Here is a 19,826-nt window from a genome sequence, read left to right as displayed (position 1 = left end):
CATTCATTCTTTAATTGATATTTTGACATCGCACTTTCATATTTTTTATAATTTGTTTTCTACAGTCCTGTCATGACCCTGGATTACAAGTACCATTTGTCCTGCATGATGTTTAGGAAAGTTAAAAGCATTTCGCAGATGAATAACATTGGACCGTGACAGCAGACAATTCAAGCTGTTATTCAAAGGCTGTCGGGAAGCTTTCTAGGAAGGACGTTCAATTGTGTCTTACTTGCAAACTTTAAATTGACCTAACTGATAAACTTCTTGATTGTTTAGTTGAGCAAGTTGGGTCCCTGTGGTACCAAGATGATTGGAATTGGTCTGAAACAGTCGTTATGGAAGGGACAACAGCAAGAATCAGAATTCATCAGCAGGCAACTTCCTGTTTCAAGCCTGGTATTGATGCTTCTTAGAGGAATCCCGCGTGGTTGTTTGCAATTAAAGCTTTTACAGGCTGAGATGTGACACACTGATAAGATGTCTTTAGTTTGTGACACATTCTTTGGTCATCTTTCTGCTTTCAGCAAATATACTGTGTGTTTTTGACAAAGTTCAGACGTGTACTCCTGGAACAGATGATCACGGTCTTTCTTAAAGCCTGGATCACTCTTTAAAGGATGGTTCCAGATTATTACAAACTGGATTTTATATTTGTAGTCTTCGCCATCATTCTTATCCACAATAATAATAATAATAATAATAATAATAATAATAATAGTGTACTCACCAAGTTAATTGGTGAAATGTTGCTAAAGAGAATGCAGTCACATCTATAAAAAGGAGTGAGGTGAGGCAACAAACACAATCAGTCAGGCAATCAAACAAACCACCAGGTTAGTTAAATTTATTAGCAAAAGAAAAGGAAGCTGAATAGTAAAATTATTACCCAAAGTGCTGCTCTGCACACACACAGTTTGCCTGTGCAATTGACTTTCTCATAACCTGTCCACTCATCTGACTTCTGTGTCTGATCTCAGCAAATACTTGAGAGAACAATGAGAACAATGGTGTAATACCTGACAGAAATAATGACTCAAGATACAAAAGTCAAGCTGTACTAGATCAAAATCTACCCTTTATGTCCATCAATTGAAATCCATCACACATCACATTCAGACTAAGTGGAAAATGGTGTTTTGGCCTGCACCTAGCAATACATATAGCCCATATGTTTAGCATAAGTCAACATAAGGTTGGCAGGCCTGACAGGCCTCTACAGTGCAGTACATCTTACCACTGGGTCAGATTTAGCAAGAAATCACCAATAATTGCTTTCCTCCAATGTGAGAAAGAGAATAAAACTTTTATAATATGTGACAAGTGGAAAAGTCCCATCCAAGTTGTTTATCATCACAGTAAACCCAAAGAAATTTTTCTTCTTTATCATATGAAGCCATGGGGCTGAAAGTCTTCATTTTGACAAAGAGTGGAACTAACAGTACCTCTGCTGGCATGAGGACACCGGTTATCTCAGTCAACAAGTTTTTAGATATACAGTATATTAGGGATGTGCAGAGGGCCCAGTATTTGTATTTGTATCTGTATTTGTTGAGGCAGCAAAATTATTTGTATTTGTATTCGAATAAAAGTGGAAAGAGGTTTAAAAATCCTGTTTTTGTTTTTATTATGCTTTTAATTTTAGAAAATTAAAGTGTTACAATAAGTGTTCATGAAGTGTTCCCTTGGGAGCATTTCATTTGTGTCAGTAGTTCAGCTTTATCTCTGGGGAACACCCCCAACTCCGGGAGTGACGTCCAAATTAGGAAATGTGCGTCATGTAGCAGGTGGATGTGACTCCCCTCATTGAGACCTGCTGATAGACTAACAGTGGAGCAAAGAAGAGAGACTCAGATAGTGATGTAACCGACCTGTGCGCTGGTATTTAACTTTTTTTTTTTCTTCCCGAAAACAAATTATTTTTAAAATATTTGTATGAAACAAATTTTCGTAAAAACTCACTATCAGTTTGCCGAATAACATATTTATATTTGGGCACACCCCTATTGTATATTTAATAAAAACATATATTGATGTTTAAAAATGCTACATGTAAGACATTTTATTATCTGTTGGCACAGACTCATGGCACTCGTTGCTACTTGCAATTAAAAGTTTGAGAAGTTCTCTAATTCCTTTTGCAGACTTCATTCCAGATACTAGGAGGCAGGCAGATGTTAGGATCAACTCCAACATGATCAAGAGTGTATCCTTACTCTAAATGAAGCAATTAATATTATGATCTCTTTAAACTCTTGGAAACATGTAGTCATGCCTTCCAGGCTGCACAGTCAAACAGCATTACAGCAGCTACAGGAGCAGTGGAGAGGAGTTGGTGGGATGTAGAGTGAGTCTCTCTGAGGATATGGATATTGTACTCAAATCAAATTGATTATGGGAAGTAAGTATGTCCTCTGAATGTGTTGCATTCCGCCACAACTCTTGTTATATCTCTGTTGTGGCTCAGATGTCCACTGGAAGATTAAATTTTAATTTTAATTCTCATTTTAACAAGTTCATTAAAACATACTTTTTTCATCTCAGAAATATTGCTAAAGTCAGAGAATGCTGAAATACTCATTCATGCTTTTATTACTAGCCATTTAGACTGTTGTAATTCCCTTTTTACTGGATTAACTGAAAAGTCTATAAGAAAACAGTTAGTTTAGAATGCTGCAGCCAGAGTCTTAAATTAAACAAAGAAAATAGATCACCACACTGCTTAAGACACTGCACTGGCTACCTGTATCTATCAGAATTGATTTTAAAGTTCCTCTGCTTGTTTATAAAGCTTTAAATGACCTCACCTCTCCCTACATCAGAGATTGTCTTTCACTTTATGTTCCAGCCAGATCACTGAGGTCCTCCACCACTTCTCTTTTAAATGTTCCTCATATGTCCTGTAAAAGTAGCAGTGAGGCTGCCTTCTGTTCTTATAGAACACGCTGCTTGTGGATATTAGAATGGAAAGCTCCCTCGATATTTTTAAAAGGAAATCTTTTTCATCTAGCTCTTAATTTTAATTTGGAGGAGTGTTATAGCTTTAGCTTTAGTTTTTGAGTTTTAATCATTGGTTTTTATATCATTTTATCCCTGGTGTTCATTTTATTTTATTAACTTATTAATTTGCACTTGTTGTTTTGTTTTATTGTTGTAATTTTTTAGTCTTGCAAAATTTTAGTTATTGTTGTCTATTTTGCTTTTATTTGATTTTATTGTCTGTGTTGTTTTATGTGAGGCACTTTGGGCTGCATGTTTGCATGAAATGTGCTGTATAAATAATGTTGAGTTGGAAGCATCTCATGAAGCAAACAATATTCCAATATTCTTTTGTTTTTTTCACCAAAATGTTTGTGTTTTACAAGCGTATTGAACATGCTTGAATAAATTATTAAATAGTATTGATAGTTTGTGGCTTTGCTTTACAAAAACTAGTTTTGCTGTCTACAGTAAATACAAAGTAAATAACTAATGAAATGCAACATGAAATAAAGATTCATGTCAATTCCCATATAAATAAGTATTTGCTCTTGTTCACAATAGAACGTCCTGGTTCAACAAAAATGGACCTGGCGCACAAAAACTTTTGAGCACTCTCACCTCAAATGACAGTTTTAACTCCTTTCAGTGATTTTACTTCAACTTAAATTACTGTCAGCACTACCAATATACCTGTCACTCTTTCTGTGTTTCCATTTAACTGCCACTTAAAGTTGCAATACACGACGTTCAGCCACTAGATGTCGCACTACAGCACCAACATCTCAGACCAAAATAAACATGTCTCTTACTCAATAAAGTTGGAAAAAAAAGAAAGCTGACAGCTCACAAAATTCAGATTAAACTGTCAAACTAGGCAGTGCTGATCAAATATGGATCAATATTCTGTTACTGCACTGCCTATTCCTAAGATGTTTTCAGAAACATATTTTAGTGAAATGTTTAGCTGTAAAAGTATGTGAAGCAGCCGCCATCTTGGAAATGGATGTGGAGGACACGGAGGGACTCGCATGCACTAACATGCACGTGTGGCCAGTGTGGCTACCAAAACAAAGAACAGAGAAGCTCAGATAACATAAACAGAGGGAGTGTGACTTCATTCACTGCTCAGGTCGCCATTACTCCACTATATCTTTACATAGCAAATAGTTGTTTGCTGACATCCAGTGAGGCTGAATGTCTTCTGAACTTCTGTCTGTTCTTCTTTGTGAGCAGCCACTTCAACTTCTACAATGTTCCAATTTCTGCTTTGATTGATTTAACTTCAGCTATTTCTGTCATACAAATACATTTCAAAACATTTTAAGACATTAAAGATATTTTGGATGTAACTGCAGTTTTTCAACTCAAGTGACCTCACTTACAGAAAATTTTCCTTTTCTAGTTATGAGACTTATTTTACAAACTATAATTTTAAAGATGTGATCGTATTGTTCAGATTTAAAACATCTTCACAAACCAAACATTTCAAACTCCAAAGAGGCAATGTTGCACCTAAAGATATCTTTAGGAGGAGCATGTGTTTTAATATTATAATTAGCTTTTGTGAAATGTTGGTTAGCTTAGGTTATATGGAGCCTGCAAACAGCTTGCAACATTTAGCACGTGATCAGTTACTGTATCTGTGGATGAAGCTCTAGCTTGTGAACTTCTCTCGGATATCAGATATTCCACAGATATTGAAACCTTTAAATGTTCCCATAAATGCACGGACATAGGCTTAGAAACATTTAGCCATCCTCTCCCCTTGTGTCTGAAATGCTTATTTGTCGGAGATAGCAGAAGATTTTTGGTGATACCAATTATCCCATGCTCGCTAATGGGAAAGCATGAATACTCAGGGGATGATGAAAACTGAATTTTTAACGCTAATTGTGCTGCTGCAGTAAAATGACATATCTGCTTTGAATGTATCATTCAGTGAAGACAGGATCAAATAAAGTATCAGAAATGGTAAAAAGGAAATATGTGATAGTTTCAGCAGCAGCCAGGGTTGACACCATTAATGTGTTTGTGATGAACAAAAGAGAAAACACATCCTGGTTTCACAGCACAGTCTGCCGCTGTGGACTTCATAATTTGCAGGTACGGCTGCACTCGCAAGCCTGATCGATATTCTTGTGGTTCAGAGGCCAAATTTATGCAGATGAAAGACACTAATTATGCTCATGCCTATGTGAGGAAGAATGACTGGGTTGCTAATGGGAAAATCAAAACACATTAAGGACAGCCAAATGATTTTATTTTTCTTCAATGACTTCGCCTTCTCAGAAACAGATGGAGAATGGAAGGCAGAGAGAGAGATTAGCTGCATGGAGGAAAAGAGAGAGACAAAATGCAACATGTTGAAAAATTTCATTTGGGCTAATTATGATTAATTCTGAATATATCTGTTCAAAGACAGCCAGGTCTCATTATTATTCAGCCAGGGTTTTGTTTTTCTCTGGTAGTGGCAGTCTTGTTGTAGCTGTAAACAGGCAGCTTTTCACTGGCCACGGGAGGATTCAAAGTGTCCGTCAAAGAGAGAATTAAAATGGCACTGTCGGTGTGTGTGTATGTTTGTGTGTGTATGTGCGTGTGTGTGTGTGAATAACCAGGGAAGTTGTGGAAGGTAACTCAGCCCATAGCTGAATTTGCATAATATACTATATTTCACTTATCTTTAAGGCTGACACACCAAATCTGTGATATGACATATAGTGTCAGTATGAGCCAATGGCAAATATTCAGAACAGGAGTCATAATTATGGGCTTTTTACTTTGTATGTATTATAATATATTATATTTACTTGTCTTTTCTATAGGAATTCCTTGTTTTGTGTAGTACATAACAAGGTCTCCAAACTGATTCCTACAAATGGGATCAGTGTGTATACAGTTAATACTGGGACACACTCACCTCATACCATCATAAGCAGGAAACATTTGTTAGCATGGACACCTGTTCAGCTGCTCAGTTAGACTATTGTATATTTAACTCTGTCACCTTGAAATTACGTTTTTAAACTGCTAATTTGTTTGGCCAGTGACATGGTGCTGGATGGATGGGGGTGTATTAAGTGCAAACCTGGGTTCCAGTCCTGAGTCCAGCATGTGGTAAGGTTTAGGTCGAAAGATCATGGTTCTGTTTACATGTTAATTAAGTAAACTATAGCTGCAACTACAGGTTATATCCATTGTCGATTACTTTGCTGATTCTTTTCTCGATTAATTGATTAATCGTTTTGTCTAAAAAAAAAATTCAGAAAAAAGTAAAAAATTATAATTTCTTAGAGATCAAATTGAAGACCAGTTTAAATTCTCACATTTGAGAAGCTGAAACCAGCGAATGTTTAGTATTTTTTCCTAAAAAATGACTAAAACATGAGAAAAGGTATTTGATAATCAAAATAGTTGCAGTTTAAGTTTCTGCCGTTCAGCTGGTCGATTAATCAATAAATCGCTGTAGCTCTAAAGTAAACACATAATGTTTTGTGCTCCCAATCACTTTTGACCTCTTCAGTACTTAACCAAGACCTCTCTAACATTAGCCCTACTCGGAGTGTAATTTAACAAGGTGTGTTTTATTGCTATTGAGGAAGATTTTTTTTTTCTTTCAAAAGTATCATTGCCTTACTTTAAAACCTGTCAGTTGTATGGCTAAAACTGTAAAGTTTGTCCTGAGGATGGTGCTGGAGGAATAGTCAAGTGGTCATTTAAGGCCAAATTTCTTATGTTTTTAAAACATGAAAATCAAGAGTAAATTCTATGAGCCATTTCTTATTAGATTTGAATATTTCCTGTGTACACATGGACATTTTGGCTTGCTTGTGGCGCCAAAGGAAAGGTCAGGGGTCACGGATATCACTAGGACTCTTTCTCTGGACACTTTGTACAATTCTTCCCTCTGAACCAATGTGCTGGGCAGGCTAACAAAAAGTCACAATTAATCTCATCAGCTGCTATTTAATCAAGCTTCCCCTTCATTTTATTCTTGTTCTATGGTTTTCTGGTCTCAATGAGAAAATGTATTGCTTCTGATTCTTATGTGACTAGAATGATCAGTTGCTTCATATTCAGTCAGCATAAATCTGCATTACAGAAAGAGGATGGTTTCCCATTGAGATCTCCATTTAATCAAAAAACTATTCTCATAGTTTGACTGACAGCACAAAATTAAAACAAATGGTGCTCTCTGAAGGATGGTAGGTAACTGTAGTCATTGGCTGATGAAATGAGAGCTTTTCTCAGACAGATTCCTCTGACTAATGGAATGACAAATAAGTATTTGACTGAATTAAAGTTTATTTTTCTTAGTTAGTGTTCAGGTTTTCATGTTATGTCATTATACATCATTAGAAGAGATGACTGGCTGGATTAAAATGTGTTATATAAAGACTCATTTGTTGATAAATGACTTGCAGACGAAGAGAATGACATTGCTGAGGAAAATAAAGAGCTTTCCTTTAGCTCCCCTCTCTCTCTCTGATAACTCCCACCAGGTCAAATTTCCACATCCAAGCGGACATTTTGAAAGGGTTTTAACATCAAACTGTCCCAAGTACAAACGATCTCTGAGGGTGACTGCCGGCTGTTAATTCATTAAAACATTTCTCTTGACTCAGTAAAAAAACAGAGCCCTTTAATTAAACACTTCTTGATAGTTAACCCCCTCAAACTTCAGTCATGCATATCAAGAGTGTCCATTAGAAAGAGATTACCTGATAACCATAAAACCTCATCTATCAATCAGCAAATGATAGAGGACTTTAAAAATATCCACCTTGCCGGCAATACTTATCAGCTTAGTGCCACTAATGGGAATTGTTTCATCTGCACACAAATGGTTCCATCGTTTGATGTGAATATTTTATCACTTGTCTGTAATTAAAATGAGAATGTGCATTGCTATTAAACATAATTGTAATTTCTTATCTCTATTCAATGGCATTTACAAAACATTTTGTGAAAAAGGCATACACTTATTTCTTGCTGAGAGTGAGTAGATTGATACCACTTAACAGGAGAGCTGGAGCGCTCAACTCAGATGTCTTCAGAGTATATTGGTTGCCCACCCATCAAGCACAAAAATAGCAAATGAAGTTGTCAGCGCTCGCAAATAAGTATGTAACACTTTTAATAATGAACAAGCCTAGGGCTGAATTGTGTCCATTTCCCACTGCTGCTGTGCATTATTAAAAGTGTACATACTTATTTGTGAGCGCTGATGACTTCATTTGCTGAGATCTATACCACTCTCATGTCTTTATTCTAAATATGAAGCTAACAGCAAGCAGCTGGTTAACTTATCATGGCATAATGACTGGAAACAGCTTGCCTGGCTCTGTCTAAAGGTAACTAAGTTCACCTGCCAGCACCTCTAAAGCTCACTAAGTAAAAAGTCATATCTTGTTTCTTTAGTCCATATCAAATTGAAGTGTAAAAATACATGTTTTGGTGTGAAGAGGGGTTTTATGTTGGAAACAGTGACTCCAGGAAGTAAGTGTATTTCCCAAAAGGTCGAACTATTCCTTTGAAGGCCATTGGCCACAACCTAAGGCAGAGGACTATGGAATATTCATTAGTCAGTCAAACAAAACAGTCTGAAAAAAAATGAACACAACGCTTCCATAAAAAACAGCGGCCTCCTGCGACTGACACTATGAGAGCAATAATGGTGAACCAAAACAGTAAAGTTGTGGGCCAGAAAACCAAAATAATTAGCTGAAAGAGGCTAAAAAGCACAATAGAACTGAGGGGAACTGCAGAGTTGGTGATCATTTTCTGTGGAATCATCACTTCAAGGAACTCTTCACATAAACAGTTATGTGTTTTAATATAAGAATATTAACCGCTTTAACAAAACAATCTAACAAGAAGATCCATTTAGTAGCTGTTTGAGCTTAAGCTTTCCATCATATCACACAATCTTGCTCAGCATATAGAGTTCAGTACCTTCATCTTCTACAAAGACCTGGCAGTGAGATTGTTTTGACAACTGTTGTTTACAAGGTCAAGAATGAACTTTCAGTCTCAATTATTAAGCCGACATTCACGTCCTTACAGAAAAAGTGGAAATTTGCTAGTGTACTTTGGTGATATTTCAGTGTACAAAGGTTGAATTGTACTGTGCTTTTGAATTTTTTGGGGTTTTTTCAGTAGAGGGTTTTACTGGAGATACATTTCCCAGTGGCAAAACAAAGAGAACTTTGAGTCTAAGCCTCTCAGACTGCTTAGGATGGGAGTGTGTCTCCAGCGTCACAGCAGGTTGAGTCCTGGTGGTGAGAAGAGGACAGAGGGCCAGAGAGACAGAGAGCACCCTTCAGCTCATCCCTCCTTTTTCTCAAGTAGTGATTTACAGTAATACACTGAAGCTGCCTTTTCAGTGATGCTTCCAAGCCTTTTACCACCTACTACTGAAGTCTCTGGAGGAGCGGCAGGTTAAAGAGGCGGTAACGCTCATTGCTGAGTGGTTCCAGGTAAATAAAAGGACATATTCAAAATAAGACTTTCACTTCTAGCACAGCACAAAGTCTGAATAATGTTGGGAAGACACACATAACGGTACATATAAGGCACAAGCTCAACTGTGTGTTGGTGCGGTTGGAGTTGGATTAAGAAGAATGTTGGCAGCACTCATGGGCACAGTTAATAAGTAAGGGATAATCAATAAGTAGGTGTACATTAAACAGTTTTGAGGCACAACATGGAGGCGAAGAACCAGCTGATGCGAAGCAAGTTGATTATCCCACTTAAACCATGGTCATTTGCCAACAAAATAAAAGCATTCTCAATTTTTTGGAGAAAGTTTTGCAGTCAGGATTGAAAGGTTATGAAGCAAGAGCTCACCGTTGTCATGACAACTTGCCGCCAGCCTGAACCGAGGCATAAAATTCACATAACAACTTGTGTGGCATAAATGTATAACAAAAACACCCTTTAAAATAGTTTCCATGTTTAATTGATTTCCACTATAATAAGATGACTAGTGTTTCCATCTCTTAAAGCGGGTCAGTTTAATAAGTGATTATTAAAGTTACATTATTCAGGGAACTCTCTGCTGACCTGACTTAAAATGCAGGAAGGCAAAGTCATTTTTTTTTCCTGACCTCAGGGACAGCTGGGTACTTTTCTCAAATACTGGGAAGGAACAACCCAGTTAATAGGTTGTTTTTATTTGAAAATTATGACTTTAAGTAATTTGGAGGATTCAACCGTCAAGTTAATTTACTGAAGTGGACAGATTACTTATTCTCTCCAGAAATACACACACAGAGTAAAAACAGGGTGATTATAGTACATGAATATATACAGTGATTTCCAAGATGCTACCAAAAACTGCCTTTTTATCAATAGACAAAAATGTTTGAAATTGATATAAATAGTATATGACAAATATATACTCTGTTAAGCAATTCTTCTTCTTTTCTGTTCCCTCGATGAAGTTCACTGATGTTGACTGAAGAGGAAATTTCAGAATAGATAAAATGGATCTTGGTGCAGTGCTGCAGAGGTTCCCAACCCCTGAGCCACAGAACATTTTCTACAGAGCTGCAGGGAAACCTTACAATTTGGCAAAAATAAATTCCGGATAATGAGACTTTAAAGGCACTTTTTCAGCAATTTTCTTGAACTTGGTGCAGAATGTGCTGCAGTTTTTCTTCATCAATCCCTGTCAAACCTCCAACACCATTATGGTGATTTTGAACTAAAGTAGGTCATCAGTATGTGAAGTAAGCAGTCTTTCATCAGCATCTTTCAGCATTCAGCGATTCATGAAATCCATGTGAGGACCTGAGTGTTGCTAAAAGGTGTGTTTGTATTATTTAAAACAGTAAGTAACCATAATGAAACACAGACTAAATGAAGGTCAATTTTGGTTTCTGCTTAGTTTAGTTATAGTGCTCTCTTTCCTCTCCGTCTCTCATTCCATCTCTGTCATTTTCAAACTGCATTAAGGCTCACTTGTGTATTGGGAGAATAAATAGACAGAGATTATGCCTGAATCAGAACTTTTATGGTTTGTGAACATTTGGTTGGGAACCCTTTACCACTTTGCGCCGGAGGGATGCAATTTGTTAAAGAATTTGTACCTCTTATTCTCACAATCTGTCAAATCTGAACACACAGACATCATACAAAGATAGCAAAATTCAGCAAAAGCTACCCTTTACAAAGATATTTCTATGCAATCTTTTAAGGATAAGCGTCAGTAAATTCACTCACATCTTTTTCCTGAAATCATGGAAAAATAAGAAATAAGAAATGATAATAATCTTGTTATTATCAGTTTCCACAGCAACAGGGCACAATCACACGAAACCAGCCAAATGCAAAGCCCTCTAATGTTACACAGGGCCGGGCTCAATCCATCAAAGTACACACAATACTGGAATCCAGGAGTCTGAAGAACATTCATTCTCAGTCGTTTGTCCGTAGACTGAATAGAAAGAAGCACGTTACAGTTTATATCGTTTCTTTTAGAATTTGTGAAAGTATTTCCTGAATTACAACTGAACACCCACCCCCAACCCCCCAACAACAACCATAAATCGTGCCAACTCTTATAACTTTATTTTGAGTTGCACCTGAGCTGTGATCCCCAAAACCCGAGGCCTGTAAATTAAAAAATAAATACAACATATCAATATGCAAGGTCACGGATCATCATCAATTTTTTTTTTTTTTAACTTTTTCTTCAGTAAAAGTAACCCAGTCTATCTTTTTACTGCTACATTCATGCCTGTGTGTAAACCAGAAGTGTTGAGAGGTAAAAGACGTAGTTTTCTTTCCTATAATGTGACATCACAACTTGATATCAATGATGTTGCAAACAGAGTGATCAGATCAATGAAAACAGGGTTTCTGTATTTCATGAAGGGATTTATTGAAATTCTGATGCAGTGAGATGGTGGAATGGTGTGGAATGTCTCGGAAAATGTCTCATTTACTCAGAGATTTGTGTTTGTATAGGAACGACCTTAATTCACTAAGTGTGTCCTTTTTACGCTCTAAATTGTTTGTATTCATGTGACAAAGCTGACAAAAAGCTTTCACTTTTAGTTGAGAACACAAGGTGACATTGAGCAGCGCACAGGCGACTTTATAAAGCCGACACATCTACACTAATGCTCAACATTTCATCTGATTAAAGAGTGCAAGAAGATTACCTGTTTATAACCTCACAACACTAAAGGTATAATCTGGGATAAAAGAGCATAACACAATTGTGACAAGCTGCTATCTCAGGTCACCCTGGATCACAGGAGTTAGTACGTCAACCTGACAGCTTTCACATGTCACATAGTGTCACATTCCGGCCTTTGGTCTTTTCTTTTCATCTCATAAGCAGTCAAGCAAACCAGAGAATGAACAAACCTGACTGGATCTAACAGATGACGGGCAGCATTTCACTTCTGAGGATTGTGATTAAGAGGATCATTCCAGTTTATTGCAAGTTTGGTCTTACTTTCTTAGATCTAGTCATCATTTCAACTGACTTTAATCATGTTGTACTCACCAAGGAACTGCTAAGATTTGGAAATACTGCAGATTCAGATATCCAGATTATCAAAACCACTTTATTTTGAGGTAAAACTAAAAGGAAACACACCTAAAATGTTGGTTAAGATCTCTCATTGCACAGGAAAACTATGAGGATACACAGCTATGGTAAGTATGGATACTGGAGCAAGAAGTCTGTCTGTAAACTGTGACGGATGTTTAGAACAGACAGTTTGGATGATAATTTTACTGCAATCATTTTTTTCCTCTTCCAAACAAGTTTGCAGGATGTCTGAAGGTCTTGAAAAGTTGCAAACAACACTGGATTCAGTTCAACACCTCTTCAATTTCATTTTACAAAGGTCTTGAATATTTTCTCTTGCAAACCTTAAACAGTAACATAAGGTCATTTTTTTGTTGTGTGTTGTTGTGGGCTGTCAGGAGAGGTGAGTGAGACTGGCGCCACAGTGGATTTTGCTGCAGGAAGCCACAGTGGCTAAATTCATCCATTCACAATGGGAAAGAGTCGATTTTAACAATTAATCTAATTCATCAATTTGTAACTGGTTAATCCATCTATCAATATTCTGCCACTTGCCTGTGTCCAGGTCATGTTAATTGATTTGTTTTATTTTTAGGAATGATTGTTGTGCTGGCAGAAATGTGATAAATGTCAATAAATTAATACACTTAAAAAATAATTGTAGGCCTTATTGTCCCTACTTGTTTTCCATTGTTCTTTGACCTGTATGACCATGAAAAAGGAATTAAATTACATTCTATGTGGTATTAAAATGTTGTTTAAAAGTCTTAAATTTAACCCAAAACCCAAGTTTCGCTAGAATTCCCAGATCTCAATACTTCATTTGTTGAGTAGATGATGTGCTAAAGGCTGCTGTTGAGCCTCATCCTACCAACACATCTACTACACATATCAGTTTCATACATCTTTGCCCAGAGCCCCAGAAAACAGTAAAGAAGTGCTTCAGAAAAACAGTACTTCTATGCTGGATACTACCTCCTCCTCAAATTTGCTGTTTACCAAGTAGTTTGTGGTAATTTGATAAGATGTAAATTAATTTAAAAAAGGTATAATATGTAATTATTCCACATCAAAATGTCTAAAAACAACTAGATCTATATTATATATTTTGTTGAGTTGTGAACTTACATTATCCCAAATGTTTCCAACACTTTTCAACCCCAGAGAAATCTGTGATTTAATCAAAGTAACGGACTGTTTCATTTGGTCGCCTGTCAATGGCGTCATACCTCCTCTACCAAAGAGTAAACACGCACAAGATGCATACGGCGGCGGTGTGTTTGTCCGCTACAATGGCGTCTACCAAAGAGTAACTTACACACATACAAGATAATACATCGGTGTTGTGGTTGTTCCACAGAAACTGTTATAAATGGACTTTTATTCAGTTTTAAGCCACATTTTCATGATAAATTTAGGTCGCTTTTAACTATATCTTTTAGCGAGAAGAAGGACTTTAGTCATTGGACAGGTTAAACTGCTTTATTCAGTGTTTTTACCTGTAATCTCCGGGTCCGTTTGTTGTCTGTTGCCTCTGCGGGTAATTCGGCTCCCGGTAAAAACATCCCGAATGATTAACACTGGAGTAATCCTATCCCGGTGAAGCTGGTTATTTAACAACGAAGACAACAACTCCCATGATCCCTTGCTACTTCACACCGTCATCACACTCCGTCTTTTGTTAGTGTTTTGATTGAGAGACCCCTAGCGGCTGAAATTACATATTGTACGTTTAAGAATATGCATCATTAAAGCAAAATATCAACTGGAATCATAATTTCTTTAAAATTACATTTTGACACATGACCCTTCAACAAGACACAATAACTAAATTATCTACAAATAAACACTACATAGACAGTTTGTGCTAACTCAGTATTAACTAAGCATAATATACACAAAATAACTAAACAAAACTTACTACGTTAACTGCAAAATATATAAACAAAAGGAGGTTGGTAAGGTCCAGATGCAGGTATTCAACAATGATCAGGCGTCCAGCACCACGATTATAAATGATATCACTGCAACTTAAAGACAACAAAACAACAAAATTAAATGTGTGCGTCATCTAGAAATGATGTATGTATAAAATACTAATAATCTTCAAAAGTCAAATTCTGTTAATTTAATTATGAAAATTGTATCCAAATGTGAACCTAAATGAGCATGTGAGACTGTGGGAAGATAACCAAATAAATATTTCAGTCTGTTGTCATGGCTGCACCCATCACACAGACGAGGAAAGGTTTTATTTTTGAAACTGCAGTATCATCCTGCCATTATGGGTGTCAGATCAGACAAGACTCCTGTGTCCTTCTAGAGGGCATGGACCAACAACATGTTTTTCACATATATTAAGGAGGACTTACTGGATTTAACAAAACTTTCACTCAATTTCATGCACACAGAATTTTCTCCTTGGTACAAACAAAATTCATGAGTGGTCCAGACTTGTTGTATTAGTCATGAACAGATTGTGTTCCTTTCTCCACAGGGAAGAAAATCTTATTCCTTAGTCTGAATGAATTTGGAGTTGAAAGAGTAACCTAACAGCAGTGTTTCACTAGACTCTGTGGTTGAAAGTTTCAAGCCTGTTTCACTTCCTGATCACTGATGGGTGTGGCCACAAGTGTACTCTGTTGCACTGCAGTGATGTCACAGAGTTCTGGAGTACACCTGTACATCACCTCAGCATAGTGAGAAATAAAGGTCAGAGATTCTGTCCTGTTCTGTTGATGTTATGCTTTAGAGCTGCATATTCACATATAAAATCAATTACCACAAACAGCCTTGATCCAAGTTAGAAAAAACAGAATGATCATTAAATACATTTGATTGAAAACCAAGGTAATATTTGTTTTTCCACTGCTGTGAATTTGAGTGAAGCCTTTATAGTGGCAGTTTAGTTATGTAAATGTTCCTTCCACCTTAACATATATGTTTCATTCATTCTCTGGAGTGAATAACTTCATCTGTATGAGCCAAAAAAAGATGCTTTATGTTTAGGTCAGAGGCAATACAAGCTGAGCACAAATCAAGCTAACACACAGTACATGACATGAATCAATGTGTTTATCCCTCTTAACCCGAGATCAATAAAAACTTATGCGATGGCAGGAGTCGGCTCTCTTTTGATGCTGAGCTTCAGAGTGTTTGGAGCAGAGTGGAATGCTTAATGCATCCAGAGGTTGGGAAGTGAACACAACAACCTACTACACCTTCATCCATTTACACTGACATACACACACATACACACACATGCATCCCCTCAGCATGGAGTCGTTATTGTAGTGCAGTCCACATATTGAGTGTTTAGTGGCCCCGCTGTGCAGTGGATAGGGAGTAAAGTGCAGTGTGCATCTGGACACTTAACCTCTGCTTATATGGACACCCCAGCTCACAAGTACACTGGCAGTGAAATGTTGCACATATTCTGAAGCTGGTGTGTCTTACTGCGTTATTTGTTCTACTAATGGCAGACAAATCAGTTGTTATGTTACCAACACCTTTGCACTGAGTTTCAAGGCTTCCCTCTCTGGAGTATTATTCAGGTTAACATCCTTCTTAGTTTATATGTACTACTTATAACAGTATCATCATACCACCTTCTGTTTTTATTACAGTGCACCATGAATAAATCACAGGACGTCTAAAGACTTTTAAAAACTCTTTGAACATTTTCTATCACCACCAAAAAATGCATGAAAAGTTTGAAAACTACAATATAAGTCTATGCATTTTAATGTATAGATTTATTATCATCACTTAGTAATAACTTAGGAAATAATGTCACTGCCAACACGTATGAAAATGATGAAAATTGGATCAGAATCCAACACAAGATAAGTCACAAATATGGCCAATTTTGAAATTCCTCTTTTTCACTTCACTTTCTTATTGCATTGAAATCACTTTCACTTTGCCCTAAATTACCTGACAAGTGTAACAGTCATTACTCAAGTTCATCCAAACAATAAGCCATAATGTAAAAGTCACACATGGCATGATAGTGAAAATGTAAATATAGTAGAACAAGTGGAGTGTATGTATGTAATTCTTAGTCGCAAAAAAATAAGAAGAGGTATTTCTCATTATTGATCAATGAATTACAGTGATAAATGAGGTATCACTGAAACACTTTGTTAATAATCACTGCACACACATCTATCTATCTGTGCCTCATTTCCTGTCTGCAAAGATTCTGATACATGAAGGCGCAGCATCAGAGAGAAAGCAAAGGGAATCAGGAAATCTTATCATTCCAAAATCTTTAGCAGCGCAATGACCCAGTAGAGACTGACTTCTCTCTCATACATGCAAACATATTTATTTTGGACATAGGCTTTATGTCCTGATGTGATCCTTCATCACCACGATCCTCGTGCAAGCTGGGCAAGGGTCACTTTCAGAGTAACAGAGTGACTGCAGCGAGGTAGGCTAATTGTTCATTCAAAGGGGCTGCCGTGTAGTATAATATAATTATAATATATTAGCCTATTTCCTGCTGTGAATATTTTTGCCAATAAAAATGTCAGAGCAGAAACTCCTAATTGATTGTGTGCACAATAGTTTGTCACATTTTGAAAGCGTATAGGTTAATAGTTCTGTTCCTGTGGTGTAGCTTGTAGTTGCATGTTTTGCATGTGTAGGTCAGGTGGAATATAATCTATGGAAGCTTATATCCAGGTTTATCATTCATGGCATTGACTAATCTTGCTTCAAGAGGTGGGCTATATAACCAGAGCACCCCTCCTTATTTATTCTTCTTAAATCATCTAAGAGGATTTGTATCATCCATATTACAATATCATGTTGGTAAGGACAGCCATGTGTGCTTTGACCTGTATTCAAACAGTGTCGACTGATCTTGTAGTAAGTGTTGTGTGTATCCAGGTTACAGTCCCCTCATCCACAAAGTGAACAGAATGACAGGACCATCCTGTACGTGCACAACTCATTACATGTCACATAATGTAATGAGTTGCAACAGCTCTGCTGGCGAGATGATGCCAACCTTTGTTCTCAACACACAACTAAGTCGTTTAAGCAATGACCTCAGTGTCCTCAATGGTAGCTACAGGCCTGATACTATAGAACAGACAGACATAAATGCACACACATACCTGTACTGTACCAAACAACACACACACACACACACACACACACAAGCATACTCAGAGTCCAACAGTTGGCTACTTGGCAGAACTCTACCTCTCCAGAGGAGAAGACACATTAAACTACTGGGCAACACACGCAGCAGTGTACCCAAACCTTTTTAAACTGGCTAAAAGGGACCTTCACATGCCAGCAACATCAGTGCCATGTGAACGGATCTCCTCCAGAGCTGGAGAGGTAGCGAGCTACAAGAGGAGCAGACTGAAACCAGTTGAAATGATTTTTTTTTTTTGGATAAAAATCTTTGAACACTCTGCACATCAAAATCCCAGACACGCTTTTTTTTTTTCATTATCACAATCACTTTCCCAGTTGTACAAGCATATCCTTAAGACTATATTATCACTATAGCACAATCATTTTCCTAATTGCAGCACAATATGTAACACAGACACTTTTTTTCCTTTATTTCATGTCACAGCTTAAAGCCAATTATTATATAAATCTGTCATGCCTTATTAACAACTGACTAATTATCTCCATATATATTTGTACATCCCCGCACTGAGACAGTTTTTGGTAAAGTTTCATTCAGTTTCATTACAGTTTGTTCACCAGAGACAAATTTATTTGTACACTGTAAAATGTTCTACTCAGTATCTGATTTTCTTAACTCTCAAATATTATACATATACAAATATAATATTTGTATGGCTGTTGAAATATACAGTATGGATCGGGATAGACCGTCACCTTTGTTGGAGAGAAATCTCAAACACTTTCAGTCTGACTAAAACTAAACACAGAAAGTAGTCCCCTGGAAATTCTTACAGCTGTTGTAGCGGATCCACTTCCTGGTGAGCTTGTTGGCTGACTCACCTGGTAATTTCATCCATGAAGAGTGGAACACTAATTGAAAAAAGGCTAGTTGTTAGTAATGGTGTGTGGACTCATTAAAATATTCTGCTCAGTTTCCCTTTAAGGGCAGAAGCAGCCCATCACAGTGCAGTATCTGGAGATCTCTGTTGGAGGCTGCAGTGAACCGAGCAACTTTTTAGAGGATACTGTGGCATTTTTGTGAAAAGTTGTCAAAATCAACAGTGTCACACTCAACAATGTCACAATCTTTTACTGAAAGTATGATATTTTGCCTCCACTGCAACAAATAAGTGGTTATCCTTCAATCCTCATCAACAAAGGAGCACTTTTTAAAATTGGTTCCCCTGTAATCTCCTTTTCCCACCAGTATACAGCAAGGAGAGTGACAGCGAACACTGTGGTCTAATTGTAAAAGCTGAGACTTTATCAAAGAGTGGATCATATTATATCATGACTTTTGTTTTAGCATTATGTACATGACAGGCAAGGAAGGTGAACTCATTTGCAACAAAACGTCTAGATTTTTGAATGGAGTTTGGTTTGATAGAGAAGAGGCAAAGGCAGAGCAGTGCGGTTTTGTGGAGTGATTCTTATCAGACATTTGAATTCAAACTGAAAACTCAAGACTTTTTTCATTAATAAATCATTACTGCATTAAATTTTAAATCTGTAATCCGGTTTTTTTCCTCAGAATTTTTTATTTCACTCTCAGAGATTTTGAGTTTTCCTCTCAGAATATTTTCCCTCTTGTAGTATAGGAGAGAGAGAAAATCTCCATGGCTCTAATATTCCATCAGAGGCTGACAGATTCAGCTGGTGAAGGCAACCTGCTGAATCGTTGCCCTTATACAGTAGGAGGACCTGATGCCAAAGCAGTGAAGTGCACTTTAAAAGGATAATGTCTTTGCCTCTTCTCCTCTCTTCTCCTCAGGCCTAGCACTAATTAAATTAACCCTGGGGGATAATTTAGCTGCTTCTAATTCTACAGCAATTAACAAATTACTGTTTAAAACCTATTGTTCACCCTGCGGGGGAAACTTTATTCTTGAGCTCACTTTAAGAGTGCATGATTGTTAAATGTTTGTGGATCTTGGTTTCAAAATTATTAGGACTTTTTTAGCCTTGAGGTGTGAAAAAGGTTTGGAGATAAATGGAACATCTATTGTCAATTTTTTTTAAAGAGAAAGAGGAAAGCGGAAATTGACTTGTCAGACAGCCAGTGATATGACTAATAGCATCTGATATAATGCACAATGAGTCATCATGCAGTGCCTTTCAAATCAATGCAATGAGTGTGAGGTTA

General features: G+C 37.0%; 1 protein-coding gene across 2 annotated transcripts in view; it reads right to left on the bottom strand.

Moving 5' to 3' along the window:
• Nucleotides 1-14,051, bottom strand: part of ca10a (carbonic anhydrase Xa) — a 257,091-nt gene extending 243,040 nt beyond the window's left edge. The window contains exon 1 of one of the 2 annotated variants that reach the window (XM_044337472.1): nt 14,026-14,051. The gene's annotated coding sequence lies outside the window, so the exon portion shown is untranslated. Of the gene's footprint in view, nt 1-730; nt 774-14,025 lie in introns of those variants that run through there. The other variant, XM_044337473.1, reaches the window with a different exon arrangement.
• Between the last annotated feature and the right edge of the window lie 5,775 nt (nt 14,052-19,826).

The sequence above is a fragment of the Thunnus albacares genome, chromosome 20, assembly GCF_914725855.1.
Source record: "Thunnus albacares chromosome 20, fThuAlb1.1, whole genome shotgun sequence".
Classification (NCBI taxonomy): domain Eukaryota; kingdom Metazoa; phylum Chordata; class Actinopteri; order Scombriformes; family Scombridae; genus Thunnus; species Thunnus albacares.
Note: the sequence above shows the minus strand (reverse complement) of the source record. Positions and strands in the feature narration are given on the sequence as shown.